Raw genomic sequence first — 10,558 nt, 5'->3', positions numbered from 1 at the left:
GTGAAAATCAGGCAAGCCTCAGAGTGGGAGAAGATAGTCGCAACACATATAACTGAAAAGGGACTCATATCCAGAGAATAAAAGAATTCCTAAAAATCAATACCAAAATAACAACACTATAGAAAAAAGGACAAAAGACTTAAGCAGGCACTTCATCGAGAAAAGATATCTAATGGCCAATAGACAGATGAAAAGATGCTCAACATCATTAGTCATTTGGTAAATGGAAAATAAAATCATTATGAGATACCACTACATACCCACTCGAATGGTTCAAATTAAAAAGTCTAACAATACTAAGTGTTGTTGACAATGTAGAGCAACTGGAATTCCTGTACACTGCAGCAGGGAGTTTAAATTCATATAAGCACTTTAGAAAACTGTTAGTAGAATCTAGTAAATTTGAATGTATGCTTACTCTTTGTCCCAGCAATTTTACTCCTGGGTATATATCCATCAGAACTGTCTAGACTTGTGAACCAAAAATCAAGTACAAAATGATCATTTAATGGTCAAAACTGGAAATAACCACAAATGTCCAACAACGTGAATAAATAAATGGTGGTATAGTCATACGATGGAATACTATACAGCAATGAAAATTAACCAACTATAGCTACCTGCAATTACATGGATGAAACTCACACTGCTTGATTCCATTTGTATTGTTTTAAAAGTGTTAAAAACTGATCTCTCAGAACTCAGCATAGAAATTACTTTTGGAGAGAAGGGGACACAATGATGCTTTTGGGGTGCTGGTTTCTCAAGTGCATTTGCACTGTCATAATACATTGAGCTGCACACTTACAGCTTGCACACTTTTCTTTAAATATGTTATGTTTCACTTAAACGTTTTAAAAACATTTTAAACCTATTTCAGAGTTCCTACCTGCAAAACCTACCCAGAAAAACCCAGATAGACTTAATTATTCTCAGATAAATTAATTAACTTTTAAACACATTAAACAACCCTGTTAAGACAATGAAAATGCAAACCACAGACTGGGATAAAGTATTTGCAAAACACATTTCTGTTAAAGGATTTACATCCAGAATATATAAAGAACTCTGAAAATCCAATAATAATAAAACAACAATATATTTTTTATGTTATGTTATTTTATTGCCTCTGGAGTCCTATGTCCTTTCATATATTTTATATTTTTTAAAATGGGCCCCATTATATATTTGTTGTTGTTGTTTCTATACACTCAAACTTGACCTATGACAATTCTAAGAGTGGTGTTTATTCTCAAAATAGGTAAGATTACAATTTTTCAAATGAGCAAAAGATATGCACAGACATTTCACCAAAGAGGTTATACAGATGTCAGATAAACATGTGAAAAGATGATCAGTATCATTAGTTATTAGGAAAATGCAAATTAAAACCTACTTAAGATACCACTGCACACCTATTAGAATGGCTAAAATTAAAAAATGACAATGCCAAGTATTAGTGCTTATGGGGAGCAACTAGGACGCTCATTCTCTGCTGATGAGAATGCAAAAGGGCACAGGCATTTTGGAAGACAACTTGACAGTATCTTATAAAGTTAAACATAGATTTACTATATGACCCAGCAATTCCATACTAGGTATTTATCAGGAAAATGAAAACTTATATTCACAAAAAGCCTATGCACAAATGTTTATAGTTTTATTCATAGTTGCCAAAAAATGGTAACAAGCCAAATTTCCTTCAGCTGGTTAATGAGGAAACAAATTGTTGTACATCTACACAATGAGCTACTACTCAGTAACAAAAGGGAATGATCGACTGATTCATGGGTGCATCTCAAAGGCAATATACTGAGCCAAAGAAGCCAGACTCAAAAGACAGCGTGATTCCGTTAAATATGATTCCATTTAAAAAATATTCTGAAAAAGGCAAAATCTAGGCACTGAAAGAGGTTTGCCGGGGACGGGGGTAGCAGGAAGAGCTGATTATAATGGGATAAGGGGCAAATTCGGGGTGGGGGGCAGTGATGAAAATGTTCTATCCTGATTGTGGTGGTGGTTACATGACTGGACGTCTTTGTCAAAACCCACTGAATTGTACACTAAAAACAGTGGATTTTGCCATACATAATTATACCTCAGTAACCCTAATCAAAAAAATAAAATAAACAAACAAATAAAATATATTGCTTTAAGCCCTGAACTGAGACTTACTCTTGCATGTGCTGGTTATCTAAGCCGATAAATTCTCTCTTCTCTGAAACCACCTGGGTTAGACTTTCTGTTGCCTGCCATTAAAAGAGTCCCAACTGTTACATGGGCCCTGTATTATCCAGCACTTAGATTCTACTGGGCTGAATGGTCTCCCCACAGTTCAGATTTCCCAGGAATCAGATAGAATTCCTAGTTAGAGATGGAAATTGTGCAATGTGTACAACTGTGCGCCCCCCACACCCTAACTCTGCCCCCAACAGTCATCAACAATCATGCATCCTTTGAGTAAATATGGATTCAGAGACCTTCCCCACACGGAAGTTCCAATTACAGGGTGACATCGCTGCTACTCCCTCCATGTAGCAGGTAGACTCTAAAATGTCCCCCAATCCTCCCCACCTCTTGGTTTTTATGTCCTTGTGTAATCTTCTCCTTTTTGGTGTGGGCAAGACCTGTGATTTACTTCTAATCAATAGGATATGGCAAAGGCAATGGGATGTTCCTTCTATAATTAGGTTACATGAGATTGTGATCTCCATCTTGTTAGCAGACTCAACTGCCATCTTGGTTTACACGCTTTGATGAAGCAAGCTATGTACTGGAGATGGCCACATGGCAAGGAACTAAAGGTGTCTTCTAGCCAACAGCCAGCTAAGAACTGAAGCCCTCAGTCCAACGACCCTCGAGGAACTGAATCCTGCCAACAACATGGGAGCTGGGAAGCAGCTCCTTCCCCAGTTAAACGTTCAGCTGAAACCCCAGCCTGGCTGACACCTTGGTTACAGCTCCTGAGAGACCCTGAGCCATGCCCAGATGATAACGGACACTTTGAGATGATAATTGTGTTGTTTTAAGCTGCTAAATTTGGGTGTAATTATTGTGCATCAATAGATAATATGCTCTCCCATGGCAAACCATTCAAACGATGCAAGTAACTGCATCTCACAGAAAGAATGCTTGGTGGCATTTTCTTAACCGTACCTGATAATGATTAAACCTCACTCTATTAATCTGCCCGTGGTCTCTAAGTTTTGCCCTAATTAACTGTGGACCAACTTCCTCAAACTAAAGCAAAGCATCTCTACACGCATTTTCTCTTCTTTCTGCTGATTTTTTGATATGCTAATAAAGCAAGCTAATCTCTGGGAGCTAAGTGGATAATTCTCAAGTTATAGATTAAAATTACTTGAGTCAACGGACTCACGAAATTCACCCTTTTATTTGGAGTTTCTGGAAAGTCGTACCAGGAATGCCATGGTAACCAACACCATTTTACTGAATCTCTCCCTTAATCTCATCTGCTAGCGTAGAAAAACTGCCATCTCTATTTTCCCTCCTTTAAAAAAAAAGAAATAAAAAGAAACAGAGATAGATGGAAAAGCAAAACTAGTTTTTGCCTAATTATACTTCTTATTACTTTACATCATAGATCGTTTCTCTTCCCATTTCTTCCCATTTAACATTTGACTAACAGCTTCTATTTCATGTAGAGAAGCATTTATTGCCCTGGTATCGTCCTCTAATTCCAGCTGGGGACACCACAGAGTAGGGATCTGAAAATCCTGGCCCACAGGTCAAATCTGGGCTATCACGTTTTTTCATTAATAAAGTTTTATTGAAACACGGCCACGTCCTTTCTTTTGCATGTTTTCTGCAGCTGCTTTCACACTACCATGGCAGGGTTGAGTAGTTGTGATAGAGACATATGGCCCACAAAGCCTAAACTGTTTACTATCACGATGACTCTTCACAAAAAGATGTTTGTTGGCCGCTGTCATAGAAGAAATTAGAGAAGCTTCAAAGAATGGCTGTATTTCTTCACTTGGCTGTGGGGCACTGCAAGGAGCATGAACAGAGATCAGGAGTCATGTGTTCTAGTTCCAGCTCCGTATCTGTGTGACCAGGCATTAGTCAGTTCCTTTCTCTGAGCCTCAGTTTACCCATTGTAATTTCAGTAAATGGACTAGATTATGTTTCTTCCAGTTTTTAGTAATATATCAACTCAAACAACTTTGAGTGTAACATTTCTGTGAACAGTCCTACTATTTTAAAGTGAAATGTAATGATTTCGTTTTTCTTCTCTTTGTTTATTGCCTACACAGCTTAAACTTGAAATTGAAATTATAAACTTAAAGTCTAAGCTCGCTTTGTCTTCGAGGAAAAGAAGAACTAATTTCCATTTGCTTAGGGTTTTGGGCCACTAACATTTAGTACAAAGAACCAGAAGAGAGGATGGGGTTTGTATAGAGTAATTTTAATCATCATCACTATCATCGCCATCGTCGTCATCTTCATCATCATCATCATCATCACATACATGGTACCCACGATGTGCCAGGTATTGTCCCCAGGGCTTTAAATGTTTTAACTCCTGTAAATTCTTGCTAAAGTCCTATGAAACAGATATTGTTATTAACTCCATTTTATAGGTGGGGAAACTGAGGTACAGAGACTAACATCTTGCCCAAAGTCACAAGGCTGGTAAGTAGCAGAGCCAGCACGCGAACCTCAAGCAACCTGACGCCAGAGTCCTTACTATTAACCGCCATGCCGTGAAAGCAAGAACATTCCTGTCCTTGACAGAGAGCCTTGAGCAAAGGCAGGGGGAAGGGAAGAGACTCTCCATCTACCGCATCCCCACTCAGACTAGACAGATATTCCTCAGAGCTATGAGAAAGCGACGGAAGAGTTCAAAAGGATGGCCAGACCATGAGCAGCCTCCCTAAGATGCCTGTTCCTGTGCCCACACTCCCATCTGTAAGGGGCAGTTTTCAAGAAGCCCAGAGCTATGTGGCCTGTAGATTGCCTCAGTCAAGGGACCTCACCAGCTGTCCACCCAGCAATTGCCCATCTATGTTCAAAGCTTTGCTCAATCCGACTGAGGTAGATGTGGGCACGCTCCCTGGACATCTAAAGGGTGAAGGTAGGGGAAGAAGCCTCTGCACTGTATTTCTAGGGGTTGAATGAGAACAATTTGGGGACACACTCTCCCATGATGGGACAGTGGTCCATGCATACCCAGGACCTCAGCAAAAGTGAGAACTTACCAAAAAACCCCGAGGAATGCCATGAACTTGAACCCAGAATTGAGCTACAAGTCCTGGGGATTTCATCAGCAGGAATGCATTCTTGCAACAAATATTTAGTAAGCACCTACTATGTGACATGCTCTGTGCAAATATTGGGGATGTAGAGATGACTAAGACTCTTGCAGTCCCCCCAAAGAGCAGTGCTGTCTTACCCCAAGACTTCGCAGAGCCTGATGCCTCCACCCGAAATTCCTTTCCTGCACTCCTTCACCCGGCCAAACCATTCTCACAGTCACGACGTTGCTGAGCACTGCCTCCTCCAGGTGGTCTCCTGACCCTCAGCTTGACACCAATTTGTGGCCACTTGCTAGCCTATGTTCTTTGGCAAGTTACATTTCCTCTCTGGCTCAGGCTTTTCAACAGTAAAATGGGAGAAATCATGGGTGAATGTAGGGTCATTCAGAGGATGAAATGAGAAAATGTGGGTAAGGTGTTGGCTCAGTGCCTGGTCCTTTCATTGCTCCCACACTGTGCTGAGATCTCCCCCTCTACACCGAGGATTGTGTCGAACTCATTTCTGTACCACAGACCCTGTCATAGGGCCTGACACTTACATGTTTGATGAACTTGGAAGGTAGAAAGGGAGGGAGGGACGCAATCCTTGACTCCAAGATTTCCCAGTGTAAAGGGAGCGAGAGATGTGTACACAAAGAACTAGGGCCCAATATGAAAAATGCTATAAAAGAAACATCGAGCAGATTCCCATGAACCAAGAAGAAAGGGCCATCGATGGCTAGTGATACTGGGAAATTACTTCACAAAGAAGGGGATGGCTGGAGAAGGAGCTGGCCAAGCGTAGAAGACAGATCAGGGCCTTCCAGACAAGGAGAGTCACACAGTTGATGATTCTCAAGTACTAGGATTAAGTTCTTATAGAGAGCGGTGAGTCGACAAAAAATAAGTAGGAGTGTTTAAAGAACATATGTCCTTAATATGGAAATGAGATAAAGGGATAAAGATAGTGTGTGGAAAAGTACGGCTATTTTACCTTTAGTAAATAACACAAAAAAGCAGCGAACACTAAAGAGTTATCGGTGGTTTTTATATGTCTTAAATTAGCAGCAATCAGTACCATAGAACTCATTTTCCATTTGCTGCCTCAAGACTACAGGAAATTTTTCAGCCTCTCCCTCCCCTGCATCTGCAATAAGACGCTTACAAATTCGTTTTGCTTTGTTGCAAACAACATGCATGCTAAGAGGCATTTTTTCCTCTCTATAACTGTACATCCATCCAAATGGGCCTTTTCTGGTTTTATGACTTGAATCTGTTAATGTACACCCCCTCAGGGTCCCTCTTGTATGCCAGAGACACCGAGCTTGTGAAGCCCTATTCATGTGATGTCCTTAACAGTTGCTGACATTTATCAGGTGCTTAGTGTGTACCTGGCAGGGTGGTCCTGCCTCAGAACTGTTACCTCATGTCATCCTCACAGCCTCCCTGTGAGCATATCAGCAGCCCGGAATGCCTCTACGGTGCCATTTATCCTCCGTGACAGATGAGGAAGTGAGGATCAGAAATGTGAATGCACTCTAGGTCCCCCTCCTAGCAAGTGGTAGAGCCAGGATTTGAACCCAGGGCTATCTGACTCCAGGAGAAGGATCTTCAACCATAAAGCTGTGCTGCCAGCTCTGCTTGGCCCAGGAGAGTCGCTCTTTCTCCAACCCCTCCCCACTACTCGGGATTCTAGAACTGTGGCTGTCCTGGTAAGACTCTAGGCCCCAGAACCTCTCACACACAGTTCAGAACCTCCTCCTGGAGACAGGGGTTTTGGTGCCAAAACCCTCTTAAACACAGGTCTGCTGTCCTGTGTCCTGCTGTCCAAGGCTCACAACAGAAATTTTTTTTTATTGAGGCCACGTTGGTTTATAACATTACAAAATTTCAGGTGTACATGGTTATATTTCAGCTTCTCTGTAGACTGCATCGTGTTCACTACCTAGAGTCTAGCTTCCATCCGTCACCATACATATGCGCCCCTTTACCCCTTTCATCTCCCCTCTCCTACTTCCTCTCTAGCAACCACCAATCTGTTCCTCTTATCTATGTGTTTGTTTGTTTTTCCATCCTTCGCCTATGAGTGAAATCATAGGTAATTGTCTTTCTCCCTATGACTCATTTCACTTAGCATAATACCCTCAAGGTCCATCCATGTTGTCACAAATGGCACGATTTCATCGTTTTTATGGCTGAGAAGTATTCCAGTGTATACATATGTATATATATATATACACCACATCTTTTTTATCCATTCATCCATTGATGGACACTTAGGTTGTTTCCACATCTTGACTATTGTAAATAGCACTGAAATGAACATAGGGGTGCAGGGGGGCCGGCCCCATGGCCAAGTGGTTAAGTTCACGTGCTCTGCTTCAGCAGCCTGGGGTTTCACCAGTTCAGAGCCTGGGTGTGGACCTAGCGCCGCTCATCAAGCCATGCTGAGGCGGGGTCCCACATAGAAGAACTAGAATGTAAACTATGTACTGGGGGGCTTTGGGGAGAAGAAAAGAAAAGAAAGAAAGATTTTTTTTAAAGAACACAGCGTGCATATATCTTTTGAAATTAGTGTTTTCAAGTTCTTTGGATAAAACAGAAGTAGAACAGCTGGATCATATGGTATTTCTATTTTTAATTTTTTGAGAACTTTCCATACTCTTTCCTAGAGTGGTTGCATCAGTTTTCATTACCATCAGCCACGTGTATGAAAGTTCCCTTTTCTCCACATCCTTTCCAACACTTTTTCCTTCTGATCTTTTTTCTTTTTTTTTGCTGAGGAAGATTTGCCCTAGCTAACATCTGCTCACAATCTTCCTCTTTTTGTTTGTGAGCCCTCATGACAACATGGCCACTGACAGATGAGTGGTGTAGGTCTGCGCCCAGGCCAGTGAAGTGGAGTGTGCCAAACTTAACCACTAGGCCACCAGGACTGGCCCTTCTTATCTTTTTAATGATAGCCATTCTGACAGGTATGAAGTGATATTGTAGCTTTGATTTGCATTTCCTGATAATTAGTGGTATTGAACATCTTTTCATGTACCTGTTGGCCAACTGTGTATCTTCTTTGGAAAGATGTCTGTTCACATTCTCTGCCCATTTTTTGATTGAGTTGTTCGTTTTGTTGTTGTTGAGTTGTACAAGTTCCTTATATATTTTGGAAATTAACCCTTATTGGATGTAAGATTTGCAAATATAAGTAGACCATTATCTCACACCATACACAAAAATTAACTCAAAATGGATTAAAGACTTGAATGTAAGACCTGAAATCATAAAACTCCTAGACGAAAACAAGCCAGTACACTCTTAGACATTGATCTTAGCAGTGTCTTTTTGAATATCGTGTCTCCTGAGGCAAGGGAAACTAAAGGAAAAAAATAAACAAATGGGACTACATCAAACTATAAATCTTCTACATGGCAAAGGAAACCATCAACAAAATGAAAAAAACAACCCACCAACTGGGAGAAAATATTTGCAAATCTTTGTGGAATGTCTGCTCCTGCACCACCCTCCTCAGCTCTCTTTTCCACTGGCAACCTCCAGCTACACCCAAGGGTGAGCGTTCGTTTACCTGGAACCAAGATTCGTCTTCCTCCAAGAAAATGTTCGGTGCCCTTGTAGTTTTATAACATAGATGTTAGCACACAGTGGCCTAATAGAGACAGAGATGGCGCAATCTCTAAGTGGCATTATTTATTTGACCCACGTAATAACAGACAGCATTTCTAAGCAGTTACTTTGTCTGAACCGTGTTCCACGCTTTGTGTGCATTAGCTCATGGAACTCTCCCAACTACCATAGGCTGTAGGTACTCTTATAGCCCCATTTTACAGATGGAGAAACCAAGGCACAAGTGCTTAAATAACTTGGCTGCAATCTTGCAGCCAGCTGGAGGCAAGAAGTGAAAGGTCGCAGAGTGATAGGGAAATAAGGAGTAAAAGAGGCTAGTCTCTCCTACCAAGTTGATGTTGAATGGGATAGTCTCCACTCGAGGGTTCTTCAGAACACGAACCAGCCCTGGGGACACAGACACTCTCACTCGTTACCCGTGGGAGCACAAATGGCCATCACCCCCATGGAGGACAATCTGGCAATATCTATCAGAATCACAAACACATATACAATTTGACCCAGCAATTCCACTTCCGGAAATGTATCCTAAATGTACGTAAAATCATGCATATATAAGGTTATTCGTTGCAGCGTGTTTAGCCGACCAAAGAGCTGGAAACAACCCAACGTCCTTCTGGAGTCGACTGGTTAAATAAAGTAGGAGATGTATATATAAATAGATAATAGGGTACTCTGTGTTTGGAAATAAAGAATGAGAATGCTCTCTGTGTGCTGATACGGTATGATGGATCTCCAGGGTATACTAGTAAATAAGAAACAAGAACAAGGGGCCAGCCTGGTGGCGTGGTGGTTAAGTTCACACACTCTGCTTTGCTGGCCCAGGGTTCACAGGTTCAGATCCCATTTCCAACCTACACATCGCTCATCAAGCCATGCTGTGGTGGCATCCCACATACAAAGCAGAGGAAGACTGGCACAGATGTTAGCTCAGGGTGAATCTTCCTCAAGCAAAAAGAGGAAGATTGGCAACAGATGTTAGCTCAGGGCCAATCTTCCTCACCAAACAAACAAAAACAAAAAACCCAAGGTACAAAAATGTGTGAAATAATGTTGAAATTAGTATTTATTGATATATGCATAGGAACTCTGGACAGATACATAAAACTCTGGCAGTGTGGGTAGAGACAGACGGCAGAAAGAGTTTTCACTGTAATGTTTTGTTTTTTTTTTAGTTTTTTTAACCATGTGGATGTACTATCTATATTCCAAAAACTAGGTAAAAGAAAATGTGTTCACAAAACGAAGTTGTCCTGAGTTTGGCAAATAAAGAAAGTTATCTAGATCCTGTATTAAAGGTAAATTTTGGTTTTTCAAGAGCCCTAAGCCCTCAAAATACTGCTTTTGCTAGCTTCTTGATCAGAAATTTCTACATTGGACTGGATTTTACTCCTCTGTCTCCCAATCACAACACCCACTCCTAAGTGGAAAATTTAGAGAGAGATCCTCCAAGAATTTTAGCAAAGGGAACATGGTTGCATTCTTATTTTGCATATCAGATGCTTTTAACTGGCTTTACATGCCCCTCCGAAGGCTGATGTTAGTGAAATGTAAAGGATTACGTTAATAGCAGCTACATTTTAATAATTGATGATCTGTTTGCTTAACATTCAGTTATTACTGGATTTAAGTAGTCTCTAGTGCCACATATTCTCTGCTAA

Source organism: Equus przewalskii, chromosome 12, assembly GCF_037783145.1.
Source record: "Equus przewalskii isolate Varuska chromosome 12, EquPr2, whole genome shotgun sequence".
NCBI lineage: Eukaryota > Metazoa > Chordata > Mammalia > Perissodactyla > Equidae > Equus > Equus przewalskii.
The sequence above is the reverse complement of the archived record's forward strand: the minus strand, read 5'-3'. Positions refer to the sequence as shown.